At 43.1% G+C, this 25,377-nt stretch overlaps 1 non-coding gene across 1 annotated transcript; it reads left to right on the top strand.

Moving 5' to 3' along the window:
- The first annotated feature begins 16,936 nt into the window (after positions 1 to 16,936).
- On the top strand, positions 16,937 to 17,012 carry TRNAA-AGC (transfer RNA alanine (anticodon AGC)). Its single transcript has one exon. It is a non-coding gene; the product is annotated as a tRNA-Ala (tRNA).
- Positions 17,013 to 25,377: the final 8,365 nt, after the last annotated feature.

The raw sequence follows: 25,377 nt of genomic DNA, 5'->3' as shown, positions 1-25,377 counted from the left end.
TCAGTTTTGAAAGTCTGAACCACCTTGCTAGAGCAACTTACTAGTATCTTCTAGACCTGCCCAAGCTCTGTCTCTTATATATCGTTTCCACTTGAAGATAGATCATGCTATATACACCCAACCTTGTGTCCAGATGGGTCAGACAACATCCAATTCATGATGGGAAGTTCAAACCACAAATCACTTAGTGTCCCATGGTTAGGCAGTCAGCCTCTTTATGATGCAGTAACAAGCTAGATGCTATTTTCAAAATAATAATTACTTACAGAGGAAGGCATAGATTTACTTGAAAGGCCTAGAGATCTAGTAGTCAGAAGCACCATACAGCATCCCTGTTTGCAATGCACACACTGTCAGTGGCTCTGCTGGGTCAGAAGGCCCAGGTGGTGGAGGGCAGGCACTGAAGCCAGAATTGCTGCAGAGCCTTTTCTTGCTCTGGTTCACATTCAAAACCAACAGCATGGGATAACTGCACATAGCCAGGAGTAGTATATTCAAATGTGGTATGTATAACTTCAAATTTTTCTTTAAAACCACATACCAAGCATTGTACCCCTACTTTCATGGTAGACAGTGTGAGGTGTAACAATTTATCTTTCACCTTACTCCCAAAACACCGTGGAGCAGGGTGAGCCCCTAAATTTTTGTGGAGTTATAACTCTCTTATATATATAGTTCTTACTAAGGCAACTGATTTGCTACTTACTGTTCATCAGATGAAATCAGCATAATATTAGGATATACAGGACCAGTGTGACATTTAGTGCACTGTCATGACAATCAATTCCTCTGCAACCCGTATGACAGCAGAGAGCAGAATCAACATAGAGCCCTGTCTGACTCGAGTGTGAAGGTCTCCTGCTGGCTGTGGCAGATAGAAGCAAACCTCCTCTGGTGGTCTTTGTAAATTGGTTTGGAGGAAAAGCTATTATCCAGGTCAAAAGCTGAATTCCAAGTTCCTGGGCCTGTGTTTTTTGGTTTCCATAGAGATATCATGTTTGGGAGAGTAGCTGCAATTGGAGCTACCACCTAATTAAGTTTAAGATTCTTAGTAATTATCGAAGATCCAATCGCTGCTTAAAATTTTTTTTAATTTAAAAAAGGTGAGTTAAAGGGTGATGTGATAGGTATTTCTCTTAACCTTTGATAGTGGCACTCATCTTTACAGTTTCCCCCAGGGATGTGATACCGCTTTTGGATTACTATATTTATAGGGATGGGAAGTTCCAGAAGCTTCCATTTTGTCGTTCCTACCAAAACAACCCTTACTCGATGGGTCAGTGAGCCAATGTGGGGATTCTGACTGTAGCCAATTATACATTCCAACTATTCCAACAATACATTCAGGAACTAGGGAAGTAACCACAGGACGGGTCAATTGACCAACTGGGCTCACTGTGAGTTAAACTTGGGCTTGAATTTCTGTTTACTGATCACTGAAAACCCCCATATTAACTGGTGGACTACAGTGGGTACTTTGGGTCATAGAAATTAACATAAGAGCTAATACTAGGAAGTTCCTTTTCTTTTTTCTTTCTTTCTTTTTTTTTTTTTTTTTTTTTACAGGGACAGCGAGAGAGATAGGGACAGACAGACAGAAACGAACAGAGATGAGAAGCATCAATCATCAGTTTTTCGTTGCAAGACCTTAGTTGTTCATTGATTGCTTTCTCATATGTGCCTTGACCACGGGCCTTCAGCAGACCAAGTAACCCCTTGCTCAAGCCAGAGACGTTGGGTCCAAGCTGGTGAGCTTTTGCTCAAACCAGATGAGCCAGCGCTCAAGCTGGCGACTTCAGGGTCTCGAACCTGGGTCCTCTGCATCCCAGTCTGATGCTCTATCCACTGCGCCACCACCTGGTCAGGCGCGGAAGTTCCTTTTCCATGCTGCATAGTCATCTATCAAATGGCTGCAGGTACCTTTGAGAAAAGACTTGCAGGAAGCCTTATGGTATATTATGATGCAATAACGAAGGCTCCTTCCTCAAGGAGACCTAGACTTTCTTTCAATCAGAACGCTCTGAATCTATAAATTAAGGTCAGAAATCTATTTCATTCCTGGGACACCATGGTCAAGTAGCCACCACCAAAGATCTCTGCAGCCCAATGCACTCTGGTGATTACTATATCCCTGCTACCTTCCACATAAACTTGCAATTTCAGTAAAAAGAAACCCCGTAGGATGGAGAGAAAAAACAAGGAGCTTATTTATCTTGTCCTAGGACTTTCATGGTCAAGAACATGCCCTCTGGAGAAACTGTAACTTAGGCCTACCTCCTGCAGGTTTGAGGTTCTGAGTTATTTATTCCACCATTGTGGTCCAGGGATTCCCCTGTTAAAAAATTAACAAGCAACCACTCCTTTCTAAGTTTGCTCATCACAAAGACATAAATAACACTATTTGCCTCCCTCAAAGGGCTGGTGTGAGAATTAAATGTGACAGTTCATAAAAACACCATCACATAATGCAGAGTATATAGATAATTCTTGAAAAATATTAGTTGTTACTATTATTTTATGAGAGAAAACTATTACACAGAAAAGTGCGCCTCAGCCACCACACACTGGCCAGAGTAGCAGAACAAAAGCACACAAACTTCCAAATGTTCCAGGGTCAGTTTTTGCCACTTGACTGTCCCCAGCAGCTGTTGTCTGTCAAGCCGACGGGAGCTGTGTACCTTCGGCTGCCGGCTACGTGCACGCCGTCGGCGGCGCTGGCTGGGCCTGTCTTCGGAGCAGCCTGATTCTCTAACCTTAAGTAAACTCAGCGATCCAGAGCCTATGACAAATGCACAGTAAGGACGACGTTACGACAGAGGAGCTTCTTGATTTATTGTGCCTTATGAAACAGAAACCTCCTCACATCATGGGAATTAGTGATGGAATTTTTAAAAGAATAACAAAATGAAATCAGGAATGGAAGGGGAAAAAAATGCCTGGGTCCAACTCAAATAAGAAAAGAAAAAGGAAAAGAAAGAAAGAAAGAAAGAAAGAAAGAAAGAAAGAAAGAAAGAAAGAAAGAAAGAAAGAAAGAAGAAAGAAAGAGAAAAAAGCTTTCTAATAAAAAAATGCAAACCAGATGCAGTTAGAGATGACTGATAATTAAGGATGATAAATGACTAATGTTTTCTATTGAATTGTCCAAAGCACACTATTGTTTCTACATGAGGGAACAATTTACATATGCTGCTGGGCTATCTTTCTACCTACATATGAGTTCACAGGCAATTCTCCCAATCCCAAAGTGTCCTCTCCAGCACTGAGTTCTGTACTTCTCTTGGGATAGTGACTCGTTTACCTTTCAGAGATTTCATTTGTAAGAATCAGAAAGGATGGAATAGATTATGGATAAATATTCCCTCCAATGAGCATAAAATTTATGTGACAAAGCCACAATAAGTAAGGTGCAAATGTTGTTTCCTCAGGACAGATGATGAATGAGCCTGAGTGTACCCATGTTCCCAAGCCAGTCTATCTTGTGACTGAGGGTTGTGCTTTTCAGGCACACTTAAGGGGGTGAGGTGCATGGTCTGCGATTAAACCTTTCTTAAATCCCAGAACAAGCCCACACCGCATTGTCATTTCTCATGAGTGCAGCCTGTTGTATGAGCTCCTAAAGAGTTTTCATGTAGCCTGACCAGGTGGTGGCGCAGTGGATACAGCATTGGACTGGGACTCAGAGGACCCAGTTTTGAAACCTCAAGGTCAACAGCTTGAGCGTGGGCTCATCCAGCTTGAGTGCAGGCTCACCAGCTTGAGCATGGGGTCTCTGGCGTGAGCATGGGATCATAAACATGACCCCATGGTTGCTGGCTTGAGCCCAAAGGTCGCTGACTTGAAGCCCAAGGTCACTGGTTTGAGCTCAAGGTTGCTGGCTTGAGCAAGGGGTCACTCAGTCTGCTGTAGCCCCACGGTCAAGGCACATATGAGAAAGCAGTCAGTGAACAACTAAGGTGCTACAAAGAAGAAGTGATGCTTCTCATCTCTCTCCTTTCCTGTCTGCCTGTCTCTATCTGTCCCTCTCTCTGTCTCTGTCACACACACACACACACACACACACACACACAAAAAGTTTGTGTATACCATCTAATGTAGTACACTGCTTTTTGCTACTAACCACTGTTTAATCTGTGCTAGTATTATCTCACCAACCAGACTGTGAACAAGGTAGGGACTGGATTCACTGCCCCAATTCACTTAATACCATGTGAGCATGGAGAGTATTTCCAACAAATACTCGATTACTTGACAAAGGATGTTTGCTCCATTATTAAGACTGTGCTAATATTCAACTGAGACAATGAGTTTCAACCAGACTTGGTATGTAACTTCAGGATGTTTTAGACATGAGGTGATTGTGTTAGCCACATAAGGAGAGTTTTAATGAAGAACAGGCTAATCGGCAAATGAGCAACCTTTTTCTACCCCTCGAGAATCCTACTTAAAGCACAACATAGGCTTTTTCCAGTCAAAGCTGCTGTATACCAGTTATTGTCATTTGCAATTGTCAGTGGTGTTGTTCAATGTTTACTCTAACATAAGGAAGAAAATGTTTATTTATATATTTTGAAGGAAAAGCCGCAATCTGGGAAGAAAGAAAATTTCTTCTAAGAGGACACTTGATTCCTCCCACCCACCTAGGGCCAGTAACACTTTCTGTCCAGTAGGAGGATTTTGGTTTAATTTACCATGTGATCTAAGCACATTCAATGCAAGGGAATTGAGGGGATTTTTTTCCATACGGATTCTTATTGAGCGCATTGAATTATTGCGGACAATATAACTTTCTTTCCCTTTGTTGCCTTGCTTGTAAAAGAGAAGGAATTCTGATTCCAGACAGAGGTTTCCAGCAAACTTGGACAGAATCAAATGAAAGAAATGACATAAGAAAGGAAAGTAATTTGTTGGAGCCTCTTATCTCATTTTGGATGTCTACGTGTCTTGTTTGATTTCCTAATCACACTCTTCAAAGCCCAGATGTTGCACATCTGGAATGGAGCAGGTTGGACACTGTGGTGATGACAATGTTAAAGAAAAGTCACTCTTCAGTTCCACGTCAGAGGGCCAAACTGCTCTGTTAGTTTTAAATTTAAAAATTGGCCCCAGCTGCTCCAACTTCTTTTGGCTTCTGATTTAGAACACTAAATAAAGACAAATAATTAATCAGCCTATTGGAAAGAAAGTAAGCAAATGTCATGTGAGTTTCAGACTGAGGTTACAATAGTTTGGGTCACCAGAGAGTCATTGCATATCTTCTTTCAAATTTTCTCCAGAAGTGTGGGGTTAAATAGGACAACTGGACACACTCTGCAGAGCTGGGATCTGACTGTGGGATTGAAACCTTTGCGGCGCGATAGCCAGAGAAAACATTATTCAGATTTATTTCAGATATTGGACTAAAAGCCTATTTTTATGGAGGTGATAGGGAAAAAGGAAGGTTTCTCCCTTAATATTCTTGAAGCTGATTTGAATATTTGCCTTCTTGCCAGTGAAAATGATCTGACAAAAATCCGTTTTGATTCAGCTAGTAATCAGCCAACTAGTAATTATAAAAATTGCCGATAGTTGAACTACAATGAAAAGGCACACATACAGGACACTTTAGTCACTCCTCGTTTAGATGGTATCTATATTACAAAAGCAATAGCTGTGCAATGTAAATGTACTTACCATGAGCTGTACTTTCCTAGGCAACTGCTAGCATTTGGGGTTTAAAGACAAAGTGGTACAAGGATGCTGGTTTTTTTTTTTGTTTTTTGTTTTTTTTTTTATAATTTTATTTTTTTAATGGGGTGACATCAATAAATCAGGATACATATATTCAAAGATAACAAGTCCAGGTTATCTTGTCGTTCAATTATGTTGCATACCCACCACCCAAAGTCAGATTGTCCTCTGTCACCTTCTATCTTGTTGTCTTTGTGCCCCTCCCCACCCCCTATCCCTCTCCCATTCCCCCCTCCCCCCCGTAACCACCACACTCTTGTCAATGTCTCTTAGTTTCAGTATTATGTCCCACCTACGTATGGAATAATACAGTTCCTGGTTTTTTCTGATTTACTTATTTCGCTTCGTATCATGTTATCAAGATCCCACCATTTTGCTGTAAATGTTCTGATGTCATCATTTCTTATGGCTGAGTAGTATTCCATAGTGTATATGTGCCACATCTTCTTTATCCAGTCATCTATTGATGGGCTTTTTGGTTGTTTCCATGTCCTGGCCACTGTGAACAATGCTGCAATAAACATGGGGCTGCATGTGTCTTTACGTACAAGGATGCTGTTTTGAAGTATTGTGGAGTGACAACTGCTAGATCTTCTCTATTAGTTGCAGTTACAGAAAGCTCATCCCAGCTCACACTGAAGAAATGCATGGCTCACACAACTGGGGAAGTCGAGACCGGAACTGGCACCACCTGGTCCGGGGGTTCTATCAGTGTCATCCAAACTCTGGTCCTTTCTCTTGGCTCTGCAGTCTCTCTGTTTGGCCTTATTTTCAAGCAGACACATCCACTGGTGTCACTTTGTTGGCACAGCTATAGGTGTCCACATCCTGGAAAGCTAGGGAGGCCAAACAGAAGGGCTCTCCTGTCTCACGGCCTCTCTGGTGGGTCGGGTAGAGGGCACGTGCCCAGCTCTGGAGGAAAAGCCCGAATGATAGGAACAGAAATTGGGAGACAGATGATTCACATAAAGAAATGATGTTCTGCTACCAGAAGAGCTAGTAGATATCCATTACATATGCCCCCCTGTCCTCAGTTTCTCCTCATCCCTACCTTCACCCCATCAACTTTAGTAGTATGCTAGACAGGCAGAAGAAGGGAGTGGGTTGCATCTAATTGTCAAGGATAATTGACAGAAGCAGTGAATGCTCGTTGACGATTCAGGTGCTTATACACATGTCTCAGCCTCGCCTCTAGGTATCTGGGGCCCTGTGACTAGATCTAAGCAAATGGACTCTGAACCGCAGTGACACATGTCACTCCTAGGCTAAGATGAGTAAGGGAATCATGCCTTCTCCAACTTCCTGCTCCTTTGTGAGGTGAGACAGCTATCCAATGGAGGACCCCCAACCCAAACTGGGCTCCATGTGAACAAGAAACAAACTTTGTAACACTGTCACTAAGACTTGGGGACCTGCCTGCTGCACCCTCATACATCATTGTTCAGCTGCAGCCTCTATGACAGATGTGAAGTCACAGTTAAATATAGCCTTACCGGCCCTGGCCGGTTGGCTCGGCGGTGGAGCGTCGGCCTGGCGTGCAGGGGACCCAGGTTCGATTCCCGGCCAGGGCACATAGGAGAGGCGCCCATTTGCTTCTCCACCCCCCCCCCTCCTTCCTCTCTGTCTCTCTCTTCCCCTCCCGCAGCCAAGGCTCCATTGGAGCAAAGATGGCCCGGGCGCTGAGGATGGCTCCTTGGCCTCTGCCCCAGGCGCTGGAGTGGCTCTGGTCGCGGCAGAGCAACGCCCCTGAGGGGCAGAGCATCGCCCCCTGGTGGGCAGAGTGTCGCCCCTGGTGGGCGTGCCAGGTGGATCCGGTTGGGCGCATGCGGGAATCTGTCTCACTGTCTCTCCCCGTTTCCAGCTTCAGACAAATGCAAAAAGAAAAATAAATAAATAAATAAATAAATAAATAAATAAATATAGCCTTACTTTATTTAAAGCCTCCCAGTCATTTACTCTGACATCTTTAACATGGAAATTTGAAAGTTTTCCTTAAAATAGTACAAAAGAGTTGTTTTAAGGTATAATGCACATGTCTCCACAATTAATTCATTGACAGTTTTTTTCTTTATAGACAGCATTTAATTGGCATTTAGGACTTAATGTGGGAAACTTGGTTCCCTAAATAGAATATTCAATTAGATTAAAATGATTTTTTGAGTTTTTAAAACTTTTTCTAAAATATATTCATCTTTATAGTTGCTATTTTTTTAATTAAGAGATGTTTAAAGATTGAACATCACCATGAAAATCAATTACTTTTATATATGTGAATAAATAAATAAAATAGATTGAGTATTGACCTTCAGCCTTTTTCTGGCAGCCAGTCATGAAAACAAGTCTTTATTTGTTCTTTCGGTTTGCTTCTTTCTCACTAATGTCTGATTCAGGTGGGATCCAGTTATTTAAGGATTCTGCCTAATTAAGTTCCTGTTTGTCTAGGTTTCATTGAAATAAGGAATTGAGAAGTCCTTTTAGATGCAATAGTCTTTGTGATTAAGAAAAAGAGCATGTAAAAAGTTACTTTTTAAGAAAAAAGAATCAATGAAAGACATTTGGCACTAAAAGTGTAGAAAAACAGACATTGCCTTGGAGGCCTAGTAGCAAAAAAATTAAGTTAACAACTCCTGGGTCCTATTGTTTTTCTCTCCATTGTAATGGCCTCCAAGCAATTTTTGTGTGTTTGTTTTAGCTATCCAAAACATGTATTTTAGCATATATGTCCCCATCTCCACCCCAAAGGTCTATTCTGATGAGAAAAAAATCTAGATATCATTTATTCATTCAACAAATAATGTGTCCTGTAGTAAAGAATGAGACCCACGCCCTGTGCCTAAAGAGCGTGCAGTCCAATGGAGCACACGGTAACGGGCATTTCCTGCGCAGTCAACACCAAGTGCTATGGCGGCCTAGCACAGAAGCACGTGCAGCAGGAGCACGGGAAAGGCCTTCTGAAGGAAAAGCTGCCTCAGTTTCATCTTCAGGGACTACCAGCCAGGTGAAAGTGCAGAGGAAAAACCTTCCAGGCAGACTGCACGGGCACAGAGGCAAGGAGGGCAAGGAGGATTGGCTGGTTTCACTCAATGGAATCAGCCACGAACTAGCCAGGCATCCATTTGGAGCCATGGGCATCTTTTCAAAGGTCATGACTTTACAACCAAGTTAGTTGTGCCTTATCTCTCAGAAGGACAAGTCACAGAGAATTGGATAAATCCTTTGTTTGAGAACTGATGTCCACAAATTTGAATATTCCAGGAAGCCGAGGTATGGCATTTCATATAGTTACCCCTGCAAGTACTCGTGGGAATGCCAAGAGTCCTAGCCAGAAGGCAGGCAGTGAAACACAGAGTGAGCTGATTGGCTCAGCGGTTAGCATGTGACTAATAAGAACACAACAGGGCCTCAACCCTGTGGGGTTCAGTGAGCTTCCTGTTGATCCTTGACTGTGGAGTGGACCCTTAACCTAGCAGTGTGCTACAGATCTGTCATCCTCATGAAAATACCACTTGGAGACCATATTTGCTTGAGGATAGGTCAATGATATATTTTGATATGAAGGGTAGCATTGTTTCAACTTCAGAATTCCCTACAAATAGAAAATCTCCATCAAAGTTGTAAGCAAAGCAGATTCCACTCAAACTGGAAGGAACAATGGAAAAAACAGCAGATGCTATCAGATATATCACTGTAGTTCTCAAACCTGCACTAGAGGATGTGCAGGTGATTCAAAGGAAAAGATGCTAAAAAGTAGTCAGGTCATACAGCTGATTAGCACGGAGCTGGGACTGGAAGTCAGACTCTCAGACTTTGGTACCTGCCCCAGCAGCAGCAGCAGCACCTTACAACCTGCCAGCAATGCAAATCCCAGGCCCCAGCCAGGACCTACTGAGTCAGGAACTCTACCTGTGGCCCAGCAACCTGTGTTGTGGGAAACCTCACCCAAATGATTCTGATACAAGCTGAGGTTGGAGAATGACTGACAGGCCACGACATGCAGAAGACTTGAGCTGAGTCTTGATTTTTCCAGCTATGGCCATTATTATGTTCTGAACCTGTTCTGATGCTGTATCTTAACACTAAAGGCCAATTATAGCGTGACTTCTAATCCCATATTCTTCTCCCCAGCTTTCGGAAGAGTTCATTTTAGCTTCTGAGGGGAAAAAAAGTTTCCCTTACTGATTACTATGCCAGCTTTTATCCTTAGAACCAGGCCTGCATTGAATTATCTGCTAAGGTCTCAAAGATCTTTAATATCCCACCAACACGAAGGAAAATAAATCACTAACAATGTGTTAAGTTTTTTTTGTTTTGTTTTGCTTTTCTGTGATTGAGTTACTAAAGACAGTTCATAGCTTTTGTAATCCTAAACTCTATGGATTTACAGGAGATCTACTAAAAATGCCATAAATGAAAAGCAATTTTGTAGGGGAAAATAGGAATTCAAGCTATCATATGAATGCCAATGGTCCAAATGGCTTATGATTAAAACATAATGTCTACTTTTCATCATTTTTACAGCTAATTAGAAAGATTTATCAGTATCCAAAGGAAGCCCCCAGAGGAAACAGAGCTGCACGCAGAGATTAATGATAACAAGTTTCTACTCAGAATGGAAAACTACTACACTCTAAACACTCACGTAATGACCATGAGGATGGCTGTTGCTTCTGCACGCAAAGAACTGGCCAGAGTTGAGGGTGTTATAAGGCCATAAGTGACACTCACTTGCTTACTTCTTCCATACCTCCTTCCCCAACTCAAGTCTCGTCAACTCTACAAATCTTCCCTCACTGGCATTTTATTTATTTATTTCTCTTACAGTCCAAATTATTGTAGCCTGCAAGGCACAGTGTAGGGTCGGAAGCCACACCAACTTGACCCTTTCGCTTACTTTGTAAATGTGTAGTATCGGTCAAGCTATTACTCTCTCTAAGCCTCAGCTTTCCCATCTATAAAAATGTGGTAACCTAACAGACTGTTATTAAGAATTCAATGAGATAAGACATATAAGACACTGAGCACATCGTTTAAGTAAATGCTGAATAAGTGGTGCTGTTATATTGTCATTGTTGTTTAAATTTAGTTTACTGTGTGATGATGTCACCAACTAGGATGCAAGTTCCTGAAAAACAAGCACTGGGTCTAGGACTTCTATTGGAAAGAAGAGAGGAAGGGGGGAAGAGGGAGAGAGGGAGAGAAAACCATTCAAACCCTCCTACCAATTGGCTAATTCCTGGAATTCCACCTTCAGAGCTTGAGCCCTTCACTTAACTTTCTGACCTCATGAATCTACCTGGTTTTGCAAAAAATGAATGTAAGACCTGAAAGTCATTTTTTATCCAAATTTTGGAGAGAGAGAGAATATGAGAGAGTAGCAGCTACATGAGATGGGGCACAAGAGAAAAAGGTGTCTGTGCAACAAGGACAAGCCTTGCATTTTCCAGAGTTCTCTGGATTCCAACCACTAGCAGCAAACAGGAAGCCCCTGTGAAGCCAATATGTCTCTCTCTCTCTTTTTTTTTTTTTTACAGAGACAGAGAGAGAGTCAGAGAGAGGGATAGATAGGGACAGACAGACAGGAACGGAGAGAGATGAGAAGCATCAATCATCTGTTTTTTGTTGCAACACCTTAGTTGTTCATTGATTGCTTTCTCATATGTGCCTTGACCTTGGGCCTTCAGCAGACTGAGTGACCCCTTGCTCAAGCCAGTGACGTTGGGTCCAAGCTGTTGAGCTTTGCTCAAACCAGATGAGCCCGCGCTCAAGCTGGCGACCTCCGGGGTCTCAAACCTGGGTCCTCGGCATCCCAGTCCGACGCTCTATCCACTGTGCCACCGCCTGGTCAGGCCCAATATGTCTCTTGATTCTGATACAGGCATCCTAGAGTGAACACGAAAGTGGTGAAAGTTTCTTCATTCCCTGATGGAAAGCATATCTTGACCACTCTCTCCAGGAGTTATTCTCTCTTTCCAGACTAAGCTTCGATCCAGAGAACACAGGAAAAGACAGGATGCATGGTTTCTCCCTCATTTGTCTTCTGTGTATGTGGTTTTAATTTGATTCACATGGTCCCGCTTTCATAGGAGCCTCTGCTTGCTCCAAATCTTCCCAAAGGGACCAATTGGGAAGTAGCTCCATCTTTTCAATTTGACTCTTCAAAAATAAAGGATATTTTTAACCGGGCATTTCTGACAGATGCTCTTTTGTTGTTGTTTCAAGGACACTAACAAGAAAACTCCTTCATCTACAGAAACCAAAGGTAACACTATTGTCAATCTTTCCCATTATGTCCACAGTTACAGTCCTCAAAAACAAAAGAAAAACTGTTCCTTAGAAGTCTCCATTAACCAGAGGGGATGATGCCTCTGAGAGCTGGCGGTCCTGGGTGACAGGTTCCGGAAACAGACACTCTCCTGGCAGCCACACGTGGAGAGTTCCTAGCAGGAAGCTATTAACAAAGGGGAGTCGGAGAGCATGCAGCTTCGTGGCATGAGGGCTGTCTCCAGCTGCAGGGCTCAGACAAGGGTCCAAAGGAACTAAGCCAGCAGGAACACCTAGGTATTCCTTTGAAAAGTTGGAGCTTTGTTGTTTTGAGAAGTTTGCTTTATTTAAAGAAAAGAAAGCTAAGTAAAAACCAGAGAAACCCAAATGATTATTGTTTGGGGATGTTTTCAGAATCATCCCAGTAATGGTAAAGGTAAAACAAGGCACAGTCGATACAAGCTCAGCATTCTAGTGGTTACTTACAACCTTTGGTGTCATGGACATATCTGCTCAAAACGAATTCCCTTGCTCTGATCACAGACTGCCAAGTCATCAGTCCTCTGCTCCTTTAACACACTGCTTGACATCCACAGTCCAGTCTTCCTGTGTGCTCAGTCAAGCCCCGCCTTACAGGTAGTTAGGGAAAAGCCAGGGAAGGGAGGAAGGTGACTCATGAGCATCTTTTGTAACTTGGGTTTGGGGCTAATAGAAACCCTCCACTCTTTCAGTCAGTCATCATGGGATGAGAATTATTGAATTTCACCAGCTTCTAGGTACATACCTTGATACCTTGAATTACAGTGACTCCAAGTTCTCCCTTCCCAAATTAGAAGACTTTTGTCTTTTTCTGGAGTCCACTTCTCATGTGTTCAAGAATCTGTAGATATGCTCACTCATCTCCTGACTCAGTCTTGGCCCTTCCCTTAGATCGGGAACTCAGATAGCCCTCAAGTCTGAATAACTCCACAACTACTGGTCTAAAGGTTGATTCCTATAGAAAAAGCCAATGCCAAACTGCTGACATGGTGATCATGGCTGAACTTGGTGCACCTGAACTTGGAAGACCTGGACTAAATAAAAAATAATTTTCTTGGACTCATTCAGTAAAAATTGCATGTGTGTGGGGCGGGGGGTGAAAAAATGAAGAAAGTCTTTCAGTCAAAATTCTAACCGATTTTTTTATTGTACTTGACAATAAAAAAATTCCCTAGGAGTTTTAAAACTCCTAGGGAAATACAAAAGAGTTAAAAGTAGACAAGATGCTTTTGAATAAAAAGAACAAGAAGTAAAGGGAAAAGGTAGGATGACTTACTTTTCCAGATTTCCAATATCAAATCACAATCTAAAATTATAGTGATTAAGGCCATGTGGTATTGGCACAAACATGTATGATTATATCAGTAGAATAAAAGAGAAAGCCTTAAAACAAACTCATCATAAAGGGATCATTGATTTATGCCAAGGGTTATAATGCAGAGCAGTGGGGGGAAATATCTGGCATAGTCTGTTAAAATTGAAAATACGTACAACAGTATGACATAGCAAGTCAGTTCCAAGGTATAAACCCAACCTGACGCATGTGTGTGTTCACCAGGAGACATATGAAAGGATGTTTGCAGCAGCATAGTCCATAAAGTTCTGGGCCCAGAGCACCCCTTCCTCACCCTGGCCCAGGGGCAGAGGCCAGACTTGGTCCTAGCCTATGAAGTGTGTTTCTTTCAAGTGTTGCCTTGCTCACCTACTTTCACAGCCTTGCCTCGATCATAGCTTCCTGGCACCCTCAAACAAGGGAAGGGGCCTGAATCCTCAAGGGAAGGGGTCTGAATCCTAGTCCATTCTCTGCAGAGTCTCTGCTTCCAGGTAAATGTAAGTGACTCTCCCCAGCTCAGCCCAGTGGCATCCAAGCTCCACCTGTCCATAGTCTGAGCACCTGTCTCAGCACCTGTCCATTTATATACTCATAAGCTTGTGAAATGGGTACTATTATCCTCATTGTACATAAAAGAAATAATTTTCAGAGAAATAGTACAATTTCCCCATGACTGTATAGCATCAATTAAAAAAAAAAAAAAGACGGGGCCACAGACTAAATCTCACCAGCTCAGCTGAGCCCTGTATGGTGGCCTTGCAGACTCAGAGACCTAAACGAACCACACAGGATGGTCTGAAATTAAAACTTTCTAACTAAGTGTGTGGAGGACCCGGGTTCGATTCCCGGCCAGGGCACACAGGAGAAGCGCCCATTTGCTTCTCCACCCCTCCGCCGCGCTGCTTTCCTCTCTGTCTCTCTCTTCCCCTCCCGCAGCCAAGGCTCCATTGGAGCAAAGATGGCCCGGGCGCTGGGCATGGCTTTGTGGCCTCTGCCTCAGGCGCTAGAGTGGCTCTGGTAGCAACATGGCGACGCCCAGGATGGGCAGAGCATCGCCCCCTGGTGGGCAGAGCGTCGCCCCTGGTGGGCGTGCCGGGTGGATCCCGGTCGGGCGCATGCGGGAGTCTCTGACTGTCTCTCCCTGTTTCCAGCTTCAGAAAAATGAAAAAAAAAAAAAAACCAACTTTCTAACTAAAACCAGATCATGGTGGATAGTCATGTCCTAAGGAGGTATTTTTCTCTAAAGAAAGGTCAATGCTCACCCTAATGGAGCCTGTCTGTTGTCTTTTGCATCTATAGTAACAGACCTGATAACATGTCTTTAGAATGAGTCATCTTCTTTTCTGCCCCCCTCAGGGCAGGCACCCCACCAGAGCAGAAACCAATAAACCCCCTCATTGTTATTGTTAGTACATTAATTAACTATTAACTATCTTATTCCTGCCTATGTAAAAGAAGTTTCAGTATATACATTTTTTATTATTATTCAATCCCAGTGATTTCCCCAGCTCCCTAATCTATCATCAATTTCATGTAAACCCTTATGTCTTCCCTTTGATTCTGATGTATAAAATAAGTGGTAAAACTGCCATTTTCTGCACATTTTCAAAATTTGTTGAAACTTTGCTTCCCAGCAATTATTGACAGTTTGGCTCAAATTAACTCATAAAAAATTTTTATAGGTCCTGGCTGGTTGGCTCAGTGGTAGCGTCAGCTCAGTGTGTGGATGTTCTGGGTTCAATTCCCAGTCAGGGCACACAGGAGAAGTAAGTGCCCATCTGCTTCTCCACCCCTCCCTCTCTCATTTCTCTCACTTCTCTCTCTCTCTTCCTCTCTCTCTCTCCCCCTCCTGCAGCCATGGCTCGATTGGAGCAAGTTGGCCCTGGACAGTGAGGATAGCTCTATGGCTTTTGCCTGAGGCACTAAGAAGAGCTCAGTTGCTGAGCAATGGATGGGCAAGAGTATCATCCCCTAGTGGGCTTGCTGGGTGGATTCTGGTCAGGGCGCATGTGGGAGTCTGTATCTGCCTCCCCTCCTCTCACTGAATAAGAAAAAAAATGTTTACAGGTTTGGAAGTTTCTTACATTGACAATAGCTAAAGAATAAAATATAATTTCAATTATTAAGTATTATCTATTGAGTACTTACTGTCTATCAGACACTCTTCTAAGCACTTTACATGGGTTAATTTTACAACCCTTACAATAACCCTGTATGATAGGTACTATTATTATTCCCATTTCACAGTTAAGAACATCAAGGCACAGAGAGGAGTAAGTCATTTTGCTCAAGAGGTTGTAATTAGTGAATAAAGACATCAAGAATGAGCCAAGCTTGCCTAACCACAGTTTAGCCAGCAGAGGCCCGGACACTGCCTGGAGGATCAGCCTTCATTTCTGAAGTAAAAGCAGGTTTCTCCTAGTACCAAGTCATTTCAGTTAATTATCTCTTTTAAGTATCTCTGCGCTGCACCAAAGGTTCTAAACAAACAAAATAAGGCTGCTGAAGGAACAAGTAAGAGACAGCACATACACCACTGAGCCTCCTAATTTACATGATATTTTGGCCTCAATAAACCAGATTTCTGACCTAATGTTAGCTCTCAAAATTGTCACAGTTTATTAAATACAGTTTCAAATGATTGTTTATAGTCTTTGATTGCAACTTGTATTGTATCTTGGAGGCAAATAATTTTTTTCTTGTGAGACTGCCATTCCACATTCAGAATGCATGTCAGTCAGGAATAGAGATCCATTAGTTCCTGCCTCAATTTCCCCTACACAATCTCAAACTAGGACAGGCATGGCCAACATACAGCCCACGGGCTGAACCCAGCCTGCGTAATCAGTTTATGCAGCCTGCGATTAAATTTTTAATATTCTCCGCTACTTTAAAATCTCAGCTACTCAGAAGCGGAAGCGTTTTTGATTATTGGAAATAGAGATATTTAAGAAGATAGTGATACATGGAAAAGAGTTCTGTATGTGACTAATCTAGGGTTAACTTCCAATAATTGGTCAAATGGATTCGCGATACTTCTTTATCTTTTAAAAAAATTCCATTATAAAGATTTACAACTTTTGTACTCGTCTATACTCAATATGAACTGTTTGACGTTTAGCGGCGATGTGAAACCCACATTCTTCTAGGCGGAGTTTGCCAGTGTGCACCCAAGGCAAACAATTCGTTATTTTTGTGGTCAAGTGTGCTGAATCAAGTGGCATTGTAGCATAGACAACAGCTGCAGTTGATAACTGAAAACATGTCAGGCTGTTTGTCAAATGAAATAATTATTTTATTTGCGATATAACCCCTTCAAGCTCATTCTATTAATTCAATATTGTTTTGATTGATTGTGATACAGTTTGAATATTTATATGGTATGTAATTATATTTTTATTAAAATATATTTTTATTAAAATAATATATATTAAATTTTTTCACTCACATTTATTCATAAATTACATGATAAAATTTTGTTTACTTAAACAAATTGTTTTTGTATTTAACATTTTTTAATTTTAATATTTTGTCAGGCCCGTGAAAAAATTTTCTTTCTAATCTGGCCTGGGGGAGGCCCTGGCTGGTTGGCTCAGTGGTAGAGCGTCGGCCTAGCATGCAGAAGTCCCGGGTTCGATTCCCGGCCAGGGCACACAGGAGAAGCGCCCATCTGCTTCTCCACCCGTCCCCCTCTCCTTCCTCTCTGTCTCTCTCTTCCCCTCCCGCAGCCAAGGCTCCATTGGAGCAAAGATGGCTCAGGCGCTGGGGATGGCTCCTTGGCCTCTGCCCCAGGCGCTGGAGTGGCTCTGGTCGCAACAGAGCGATGCCCCCTGGTGGGCAGAGCGTCGCCCCTGGTGGGCGTGCCGGGTGGATCCCGGTCAGGCGCATGCGGAGTCTGTCTGACTGTCTCTCCCCATTTCTAGCTTCAGAAAAATTAAAAAAAAAAATTAAAAAAAAAATTTAATCTGGCCTGGGGTTAAAAACTGTTGGCCTCGCCTGAGCTTGGAGCTCACAACTTTGGGCTACTCTGGCAGCAGCTTATTAAAGGTATTCTAATTTCCATTTTGAGAAGAGAAAGTCTTCATCTCTGGGAACTGTTTACATGTTCTTAAAAAGTGTTCACAGGGTTCTGGTTAATCCTGAGGGCAGCACACAGGCAGATTTTTAGAAATGCCCTGGGCTGCCCTCAGACACACCAGATGTCAGGGGTCCCAAACTGTCGCACGATCCCTCCAGGGGTCCCAAACTGTCACACGGTCCCAAACTGTCGCAGGATCGCTACAGGGTAAGCCCACTGTTGCTCAGGAGCCAGCATCGACCTTCAGACTCACCATCCCCTTCTCTCTCCCCTGCCCCCATGCGCACAAACAGCCAATTCTCCCAAAGTATCCCCCGCAGCAGTTGCCAACATCTATTTCATTCTAATTCGCTGGGTGATGGAGAGCAGCAGTAGCATCTTCAGGAATATTATATCAAAGAATATTGTAGGAATAATGTCACAGGACAGTCTCTCTCAGTCCCCCCTCAGCCCATCTCCATATGTTCTGATCCAATATTCCACCTCTCCTGGATCTCAGACCTCAGTTCCCATCTGATGAAACATCTGGGTCTGAGACCCAGCAGGCTCAGACCCTCCCGCTTTTCTGCCCTTGTCCGTAAAAGCTCTTGCTCAGCAGTTGTGCATTTTCCCTTCCTTGGAGTGATTTCCCACATCACTAAGTGGGAATCACTTGCCACTCAAAGTGTGGCCTGTGGACCAGCAGCACCCAGCTCCACCTGGGAGCAGAGGCAAACAGACTCCCAGGTCTTGACTCAAGACTCATCGGCATGTTCACAAGATCCCCGGGGGTTCATCCACACATGAAAATTTGAGAATCTTTGATTAAAAAAAATAGCAACATCTGTTATAACATGTTTAATTTATTCTTTTTTTTTTAATGCCCTGCTACAGGACGTTTTTAAGTTAATCAGAATTGTTGGAAAAAATATTTTCTTACTTTAAGTTCCATTAAATTTGGTTAATTCAAAATAATACCTAAAAAGACTCCTCCCACATTCCCAGGGAAATTTAGAATTTCTATATAATTTCTATATGGCATAACAAGGTTTAGTCTAGATATCTAATCCTTGATATATCTTCCCAAGTTAATTTATACACCAGTCCATTAAGTCTTTATTTTTAACCTAAAATAACCTTTTCCTTTTTTCATGTTACAAAAAACATTTTAAGAGAAAAATCAGAAAATACACATAATTGAAATGAAAATCAAACAAATAAAATAAAACTAAACTATCCAGAGATAACCCCTGTAAGACACTGAACTACTTTCATTTATATGTAACCTTACTATAAATAACAGATTATAAAATGCAATCACATGGTACATAACCTCTTTTTTATTTATTATAAACACATGTCCAATAAAAATCAATCTATTCATTTATATCAGCTAATGTTTTTCAGCAGGCTCCAGCTCTGATTTTCCCGAAAGCATTATAGGAATAGTAGCTACCTATTGGTTATCCTCTGGGATTGTTGCTATTTTATATCGGTATTATTTATCCATTTTATTAATCTGTATTCACCTTCAGCTCTTTGTGTTCATGAATAAAGTTAAGAAGTACATTTGTGGAAACGGTGTGTGAATTTTTATGCAGCTCTATGAATAAATAAAACTAACATCTGTCAACTAAGTAACTTCTTTGGATGGTCATTAAGTGGATTGACCTGTACTAACATTATTATTTTCCAGTTGACAGATTAGTTATACATGTGTCCTTACTTGTCCCATGGCTACTTTCTAATTCCCTTGGGATGTACTAAGTGTACTAAGAGCACCTGAATACCAAAGTCATAAGTTTAAAAACTAAAAAACACAGAGGTCAAGGTTGATGTTGTCACCTGTATGTATTCTGATGATTATTCATCAATATTAGCATTTTCACAGATATACACGTAATATAGAAAAATACAATAAAGTAAGGAAGAAAAATTGTAAATAACATTTGGACAACCTTAACATTTTTTTATACCGAGCTATAGAACACAACCAGTGAGCGAGACAAAGTGGCAAGTTGTGGGGATTTGCTAAGTGCCTTCCCTGGTCATTAAGAACAAACTTGGGTTTCTACAGCATGAAGCATAGTCAGATCCCTCTGCTCAGCTGGGGTTCTTTATTCTGAACCAATAGAAGGAACTTTGGCTACCTCAGGCAACTAGAAATGAACGGTACTGTAGGAACCTGGGATAGTAGCAAGAGAAAAAGCTGAACCTCCCGGCCCCGGGCAGCACGGCACCCAGCAACCCTGGGATCCAGACAGCAGTGGCCCTGCTAGCTATTACAATGGTTTCACAATCAGAGGGTGTCCAACTGGCCCCATTTTGGTCACCTGCCAACCCTTGGCCAATGGAGGGGGACCTTGACTGACAGCAGCCCCACCAACCTGCAGGAAAGTGCTGTCATGAAATGAAGGGGAAACAATTACCCGGGCCAGCAAAACCAATAGCTGCTTACAACAGCCACTCTCTTCTAATGGTGTGATGGCTGCACACTGGCTACGGATGGCGGAGAAGGACAGCAACAGAGTCACATGTCAGGCTGTACAGGTTACAGGCATCAGTGGCTTAAAAACAAAAGGGCTGATTCTTAGTTCATTCTGAGAATTGTGACATCTGTGAAAAAAAAAAAAAGCCTGTGATTTACTGATTCACAGTAAAAGGTTTCAGAGAAAGCAGGCCATTTTAGTTTAAGTAAACAAATAATTAACCTTGATAACAAAAGTTTAAGAACTCTGTTAGACTTTAGCCATCTTTCTTCCCTGCTAGCAGACGATAATAGTTGTAACACATGTGGTATTAATGGAAACTTGCTTTGAGTTTGGAGCAGTGCTTATCAAATGTCAACGTCCCTGTAAATCACTTGGGGACCTTGTTAAGAGGCAGAGTCTGATTTGGCAGGCCCAGCCTGGGGCCTGAGAGTCAGCATTTCTCACCAGCTCTAGGGCAATGCTGATGTCTGACAAGGCAGCCAAGGACCGAACCTCCCTACCTGTGTGGCCCCACGACTGGGATTCTCGTCGCCTGTCACGCCATCGCTCATTCAGCCACTGCACGTCTCACCAACACCCCCAGGAACAGGCCAACTACCGTTTGCCAACATTTGGAAGAATATGAGAAGGAGCTTGAAAGTGCCCACTAAATTGAGTCTTGTGGATGTTACTCATGCGAGTGCTATGGACTGAATGTTTGTGCCCCCTCGAAATTCCCAGGTTGAAATCCTAGGAATCCTAGGTCCCGCTATGATCACAGTAAGAACTAGGCCCTTGGGGAAATGCTTTGGTCAAGAGGGCGGAGCCTCAGGAATGGCATCGGTGCCCCTAGAAAGGAGGTCCCAGAGAACTCTGTAGTGCCAGGTGAGGGCAGAGTGAGAAGATGGTTGTCCGTGAACTGGGAAGCAGACTCTTACTGGGCCTTGATCCTGGACTTTGCAGTCTCCAGGACTATGAGAAATAAATTTCTGCTGTTTATAAGCCACTAGGTCAATGGTATTCTGTTATAGGAACCCAAGCAGAATAACCCCCTGAGCACAGAAACTACACAAACAATGTATTTGTCCTCTGATCTGAAAGCAGAAAATAAGGGGTTTATGTTGCATCCTCAAAATGCTGTTGGGCTCAGAAATCTAACACAGAGACTTACCCCGGCCTTAAAACGAGGCACTGTCTGTCATCAGAGTCGGGCGATTCATTTCTCAATCAAAAGGAAAAAGGGGCACATTGAAACGAATCTATTGTGTGCCTGCTGGACAGAGCCCAGGCCTCGTCCTCACCCCCTGGCACTGACTGGCCACATCCTGTGAGCAGGGCCAACCCAGACCTTCTGGGTGCTGGGAGGTGTTTTAATCTGCACCTTGTCACAGAGGCACTGAGTGAGGAAGCCTGCAGTGAATAGCCTATTATTCTCTCTTCAGGGATGCAGAGTCCACAGCGTTCTTGTGGGGCACTTGGCCTTCCTGGCCCGAAGGAGGGGTGGGGCACCACACAGCCCCTCCGACGGTTCGGTCTCTGGGGGGACAGCTGGGGCTGGAGAGCAGTGATAAGATAGAAGTGAAACAGGGACAGCGGATGTCAGGCCCTGAGGCAAAGCATGACTTTTAGACTGTAGGTAATTGGGAAGCTAACCCTTAAGGAAAAAAAAAAGAACTCAATTTTTAAAACTGAGTTCTTGACTTAAGGTTTCAAATTTAAGAAACAGAATAAAAATCTTGCAACCAGGTCTCGGTTGGGTCTACATGAAGAAAGGAAGGAGAAAACAGAACCTGCTTGCGAAGAGTGAACGTTGTAACGCCTGTGAAATAAACCCACAGGGTTTCCATGATCTCCCTCTGGGTCCTGATGGTCCAGGTCTCCCTCTGGGTCCTGATGGTCCAGGTCTCCCTCCGGGTCCTGATGGTCCAGGTCTCCCTCCGGTTCCTGATGGTCCAGGTCTCCCTCCGGGTCCTGATGGTCCAGGTCTCCCTCCGGGTCCTGATGGTCCAGGTCTCCCTCCGGTTCCTGATGGTCCAGCTCTGTTCATTCTCACCAGAATGCTGATGCGTGGAAGGCGCCATCGTCAGCACACGTGGTTCTTGCCCACATCTCCATTGACCATGATTTTTTCTTCCTGATAAATTTTCTTCCAGATCAATTTTCTAAATATTTCCTCAGAGCCATCTTTGTACATGACTACATACAGTTCCGCATCAACGGAGGCCTTATAATTTTTTGAGAGGAGGATTTAATTTCCTATAACCAGACAGTATGATTAGGCATTGAGAACACCCAGCAGAATGAGCTTCAGGCCTTATCCTGGGGAAACCTACAGTCTGTAGGAGACAAGAGTTGCTAGCTTTGAGTAGTAAAGCGTAACAGCCAGAAGTATAGATATTTCATCAGATGTAGGTTCAAATCCCACCTCCAACATTACTCAACATTTAACGGTTACTTAGCTAAATCTTTGTAAATTTCAGTTTCTCGATCTTTAAAATGGATAAAATTCCTAGGGCCTGGAATGGTTATGAAGATTAAATATTATATATAACAAGCATTTATCATGATATCAGCCTATTAAATATTTAGTAAGGCTAGTAATAATTATCATCAATATTGCAGCTCACAGAAACTCCTTACCTCCAGCCTCTGCCTTCTATCCACTAATTGCTTTTCCTTCCTTCTGTTCAAGTTTTTGTTCTGTTTATAAGAACTGTTATGGACGTTCATTTTAGCTACATGATGTCTGGTTTCAAATACACTGAGAGAGTAATGAGAAGCATTCTGAATAGTGTGACATACTTTTGCCTTGTATCACCTCTGGGACCTTTCTGGGTCCTGAATCTTAGGAGTGAACAGAAACTTAGAAATCTGGTAGCTAGCCCAGTTTAGAGTAGAGCTGTTACCTGCCCCATCTGTGGTCACTAACAAGGACAGAGTGGTGTCAATAGAGAGCAGAGGTGCAAGGAGCCGATATGTCCAGTGGAGAATAAAGGAATAACCTCAAGACCCCAGGCAGGTCCCTAAGCCTGTCTGAGGGGCAGTCATGTAATCCAGCCCACTCAGGCCTTCACATTGGCCCACTCCTTTAGAAACACCACTGGGAGATGGACCTGCCCAGTTCAGCCTCTCAATCCAGACCTGCCCTTCAGCAAAGATCCTCTGGTAGAAAGACTTTGAAGACAACAGGCAGTAAGCAGGTAATCTCTTAGGCTGTTCGGTCTTGACCTATGTTCCCTGAGCTCCATCACTGTCAAAAAACTAAAACCAACTCGCATACAGATGGTGGATTTGATTGACTACACGGTCTAAATGACACATTTTCTGTGTTTTTCCTAAAGACTAATTGTTGCCCAGCAGAAACATTTTAACTATTACCAGACCCATTAGAAAGCTCCTGGATTCTGTGCATTTTATATGACTTGTTTAACCAAGCCTATTTGGTTCATTGGTCATTATGATTTCTCCTACAATGACAGAGCTCTGACTTATATTGGACTCTGACCAAAACTTCATCCAGGCCTCTCAGTGGGGGACTCCCAACTTCTCCAGAGACCTTCCGATAGAGGAACGAATAAAACCAGTGTCTCCACCCAGACATTCAAAGATAAATCACCACAAACACACTGTTTGAAAGTAGCTGATTTTTCCCTAATACATGGAAGATCAGTAACTTCAAATATAATCTAAGACATACTATATTTCCCTGTGTATAAGATGCTCCCGTGTATAAGATGCACCTTAATTTGGGGGCCCAAAATTTGAAAAAAAAAAAGTATTAAATAAAGTTATTGAACTCAAGTGTTATTCATCATAAAATTCATACAACTTCTCATCACTGTCAAAACTCCCATCCATTATCTTGTCCTCATCTGTGTCTGATGACGAATCACTGTCTTCATATATTGCCTCATCCTCAGTTCCATCTCTGGCATTTGAAATGCCACAACTACTGTATAAGAAGCACCCAGTATTTAGACCCCAAATTTTTTCAGAAAAAAAGGTGCCTCTTATATACATGGAGAGATATGGTAACACTTCAGGTCCAAACATCCAAGAGTCAAGTCTAGTAAGCTTTACTCCTGGCCCCAGAGGAATGGAGAAGAGGTTAGAGAAAGAGAGGAGGCGACAAAGGCTTGCCAACCTCAGACGCTATCCAGGCATCCTGGGGCTTTGCTGAGGCTGCTTTGTAAACAAAAGCAATGCTCAAAATAAGCCTATCATTCATGGAGTCTCTGCAAAGCAATAATTGTCTCTTAAAAGAGAAAGAAGCAGACAGAGGGCATAAGCTCAGGGTTCCTTTGATAAAACTGCACTCGAGTTCACTGGAATAGAGGACACTGGTCCCTTCCACACGCAGGGCTCTCTCTCTCCATCGGCACCACACAGACCCCAGTGGGCCGACCCGGGGCCCCCTATCTGCACCAGACACAGGCTCCAGGGCCAGGTGCGGGTACACACAAGTGAAAGGCCGCCTTATCTCCGCTCCTCGCCTCCTATCTTCTGTGGATAAAGGAGGGCTCCGGCCCCAGACTATCGGGCCAGGCCCCCTCACACATGCACAGTCAGCGGGACGTCAGAGTCGGAGTCTGCATTCCTCTCCCAAGTACAACTTCCTCTGAAGTCGATGGCCAGCTTCGCCTCAGGGAGGATGCTGCTATCAACCCTGAAGTCATAGCTCTATAGCAGTCTGTATTTTCTCCCAACTCACACATTTTTCAAAGCAGCCTTGTCCCGTATCTCTCTTTGATTGAAAACCACTCTACAAACCAGAAAGGAATCAAGCAGCCCAGGAAATAAGCCTCGGCTGACCCCAAAGGTGGCAGATCAGGCAGCTACAAAAGGGTTTGCATTCTTTGCTTAGTTAAGCATCTAAGAGAGGCCACCCCTTCCCGTAGGTGATGGCAGAACGCAGGAGAGGATTTGAAAACTGACAGGAAATAAATCTACCTTTTATCCTTCCTTTGGGGCCCAATAGCCTCTCCACATCTCCTCATTGCAAGCAAATGAAAGAGTTTCTTGGGCAATATCCTGGACAATTCAACTCCTTCCCATAACAAACATGACTGGTGGGTTTAGCTTTAGGCCCTGGGTTTTCTTTTTCCTTATAGAACAATTTTTCAAAGTGCATTTATACACATCATCTCGATGGATTCCCAGTCCAAGGGAGATAGCTAAGGGAATGCCATTATTGTTTTTATGTTAACAGGGAGAAATAGATGAATTCAAAGCTGTCCTGATAGGTTGGGATAAACCACCTAACTCCTAGTTCTTTGTTCTTGCCATTGTTCCGCATGGGTTTTGCAGTTATGTCTTCACACTCGGACTACCCCATGTTGGCATTGAGCTGGGCGATCTGTGACAGTGGTTGTTTCCAGGACAGGGAGCTGGCTGGCTGAGGGACCCCACTGGCAGGGGAAGAGGAGGCAAAGAAAACGTTTTACTGGGGACACTGAGGAGGCATAAAAATGGTTGTAGAACTTTATAGG

The sequence above is a fragment of the Saccopteryx bilineata genome, chromosome 12 (assembly GCF_036850765.1).
Source record: "Saccopteryx bilineata isolate mSacBil1 chromosome 12, mSacBil1_pri_phased_curated, whole genome shotgun sequence".
NCBI classification, from domain to species: Eukaryota; Metazoa; Chordata; class Mammalia; order Chiroptera; family Emballonuridae; genus Saccopteryx; species Saccopteryx bilineata.
This window is presented reverse-complemented; position numbering and strand designations above follow the sequence as displayed.